Source organism: Quercus suber, unplaced genomic scaffold (assembly GCF_002906115.3).
Source record: "Quercus suber isolate HL8 unplaced genomic scaffold, Cork oak 2.0 scaffold_14, whole genome shotgun sequence".
In the NCBI taxonomy this organism is placed as follows: domain Eukaryota; kingdom Viridiplantae; phylum Streptophyta; class Magnoliopsida; order Fagales; family Fagaceae; genus Quercus; species Quercus suber.
Genome location: NW_027069479.1, coordinates 441,169 through 444,694, shown reverse-complemented (window position 1 = coordinate 444,694; position 3,526 = coordinate 441,169). Strand labels below are relative to the sequence as shown.

Sequence of the window (3,526 nt, the reverse complement as noted above, 5' to 3'; positions counted from 1 at the left end):
ATTTTAGAGCTTCATTTTTTTTAAAAAGCAAAAAATATAACCGTATTTTTACCAACTTTTAATAATTAATTAAATAGAATTTCAATTCAGAAATAAATAAATAAATAAATATGACAAAAAAAACTAATATAAATTCTAAAGGAACACTTTTTTTTTTTTTTTGAAGCAAATTCTAAAGGAACACTTGAAATCATTGTTTATCTGATTAATATGAACCCCCATCTATGTACTTATCCAAGTTTTGGCTGTTGTTGGAAGATTCACACGAGACTTTCATTGTAAATGCCTGAATTAAATCACTTTCCAAAAAAAAAAAAAAATCAAAATGAACTAAACTGAAGATTTCTCTCCTTTCCCATGACTCCAACCCCACGTGCTGTTTTCACAAACAAAGAATCTGAAAACTTTAATGCCATTGCCAACCCATTAAAATTTTAATAATAAAAAATATATAAATAAAAATATACGGAAAGGAAAACGAAAATCATCATGAGCTGCCAAAGTGGTTCTAGAGAAAAGGAAAAGAAAATTCCTATCAGAAACGAAACTTAAACGCCACGAGGCAATATCCTAGTCATCCAAATGGAAAGTCGTGTTCGAGTACGAGTCAATTAGCCGCCAACCGAGTCAAATCTCTCGCGTTCATCACGCGTTCCTTCAAACCCTACACTCACTCGCACTCAAAATTCACTTTCTTAGAAGATGCACATGCTCTCCTAACTCTTCTTCTATGTCACCCTAAACCCACCGTATAAATACCACCCTATTGCCAATTTTTCCTCTCAAAATAAAAAGTCCTTGAATTCCTCCCAATTACTCCAAAAAATTCTTTATTCATCTCCCATTTATTCTTCTCCAATTCCCAATTGAAAATGAATTCCATGAGATTGTACGCCCTCCCAGTCATTGGCTTCATGTTCTTGGCACTTTTGCGACTCAGCCATGCGCAGTCCTTGGCTCCTTCTCCTGCACCCCAGGGCCCAACCAGCGATGGTAATTACTAACTATATAAATCTTCATTTTTGGGAAACAAATTTCTATGCTTGATTTTTGGGTTTTACCAGATCGGCGATAATTAATTCTTTTTTGTTCTTGTTTGATGCAGGCGCTGCGATAGATCAAGGGATTGCTTACTTCCTTCTACTACTGGCCCTTGCAATCACATACCTCTTCCATTGATTTATTTATTTAAATTTTGTGTCTTTAATTAGGATAATTAATATAAATTCTTTATGTACTTTCTCCTAGTATTGAATATGGAGATCTTGGAGCGATTTTACACTGCTTTGATTCTTGTGTAATATAAACTAATAAAGAAATTAATTAATATTAATTATTTGTCCATTTAGCAAATTTCTATTCCCAAATATTTTCTAATTTGATAATGTCAAAATTTTAGTTGTGCTTAGACACCGATTAATCTAATATGTAATTTCATGACTCGAGAGAGAGGAATGTAATATGTGGAACTTGTATGGCAATGTGTATCTGAAAATGTGATGCTTTTCTAGTTGGTTCGAAAAATGTAATTTGACTAGCCCATTGAATTTTATTCCATTCGGAAAAGTCGTGCGAAAATTTTCTTTGACCTTTACGTTTTTTTTGGACCTTTACGTTTTTGGTTTTCATCTTATTCAAAACTGTACACCTGCATTTTTTTTTTTTTTTTTGGAGAAGAAAAAAAATGAAAATAATTATTTTTCTATTTTCATTAACGATAATAACTCAAATTTGGGAAACAAATTTCTATGCTTGATTTTTGGGTTTTACCAGATCGGTGATAATTAATTCTTTTTTGTTCTTGTTTGATGCAGGCGCAGCGATAGATCAAGGGATTGCTTACTTCCTTCTACTACTGGCCCTTGCAATCACATACCTCTTCCATTGATTTATTTATTTAAATTTTGTGTCTTTAATTAGGATAATTAATATAAATTCTTTATGTACTTTCTCCTAGTATTGAATATGGAGATCTTGGAGCGATTTTACACTGCTTTGATTCTTGTGTAATATAAACTAATAAAGAAATTAATTAATATTAATTATTTGTCCATTTAGCAATTTTCTATTCCCAAATATTTTCTAATTTGATAATGTCAAAATTTTAGTTGTGCTTAGACACCGATTAATCTAATATGTAATTTCATGACGAGAGAGAGAGAGGAATGTAATATGTGGAACTTGTATGGCAATGTGTATCTGAAAATGTGATGCTTTTCTAGTTGGTTCGAAAAATGTAATTTGACTAGCCCATTGAATTTTATTCCATTCGGAAAAGTCGTGCGAAATTTTTCTTTGACCTTTACGTTTTTTTTGGACCTTTACGTTTTTGGTTTTCATCTTATTCAAAAATGTACACCTGCATTTTTTTTTTTTTTTTGGAGAAGAAAAAAGATGAAAATAATTATTTTTCTATTTTCATTAACGATAATAACTCAATTCAAGATGCATTTTTTTCTTTAAAAAAAAATCAATTCAAGATGGATTTGAAGGATGAATCAAAGTAGAGCGTTAGCACTATAAAAGAAGAGATTGAAGAGCCTTAAATTTTTTTAAGAAACTGTCAGACGTTTGCCAATTTCGCTAAAAAAAACCTTAAGATGGTCTTTAAAACCTGAAGTCCTAAAGAACAGTTTAATAGTTAAAGTTGGAATTTGGAGTCATTCCACATCCGAATCTCATATCTCATCCTATTTTACTGATGATGCCGTAAATCTCACCAGTGAGTTGCACGACGCTTGTACGCTCAAAACAACACCTACACAACAAAAAGGAAAGGACCTCGCAGAGAGCACCGGTGTGGTGCCGGCCAAATACCCTCCGAAGGTCAAGTTAGAACTTCTTTTTTAACTCTAGAGTGCTAGAGAGGGGTTAATTATACGTACCTCGGCTTATGAGGGTATTGGGGCTTTTATAGTAGTAGAGGGTGGACCTTTCTTCCTTGGAGTAGAAGTCTTTTCCTTATAGGAATCCTTATGCGCGTAGATTGCGGAATCCTTTCCTTATAGGACTCTGATACTGGGCGTGGAATACAAGTAATTTCCCTAAGACCCATGCGTGATGACCAAGTTATGTTCTTTATGGAACCGTCAGCCTTTCAGCCGTCAGCCTGTACTTCCCTTCAGCTAAGTTACCGTCAGCCTTTATGCTTTGTTCAGCAGCCTAGGGGACTTCAGCCCGTCGGTTTTGTTTTAACCTAGTTAGCATGCATTCCTTCGCGACTAGCATGTCATAGAGGACCCGTCAGCCAGAGCAAAAGCTGACGGGTTGGGTTCATGGTACCTGCGTGTAATTCTTCCATATCATTTACCATCTTAAAAAGTTATTTTATCACTTATATCATACAATTTTACAATACATCAAACATCTCATATTTCATTTTTTCGTTCTACTTATTATAATAATAAAAATTACACAATAAAATAATATAAAAAATCTCTCTCTCTTCTCTCTTCATCTCTGTTCTCTGTCTCTCTGTTTTTCCCTCTCTCATCCACCAACCCAAACCCAGAACAACCACCCACCA

At 33.7% G+C, this 3,526-nt stretch overlaps 1 long non-coding RNA gene across 1 annotated transcript; it reads left to right on the top strand.

Annotated features, from left to right (window-relative positions):
* Positions 1-611: 611 nt before the first annotated feature.
* LOC112007505 (uncharacterized) lies at positions 612-1,333 on the top strand. Its single transcript, XR_010631748.1, has 2 exons — positions 612-993; positions 1,106-1,333. It is a non-coding gene; the product is annotated as an uncharacterized LOC112007505 (long non-coding RNA).
* Positions 1,334-3,526: the final 2,193 nt, after the last annotated feature.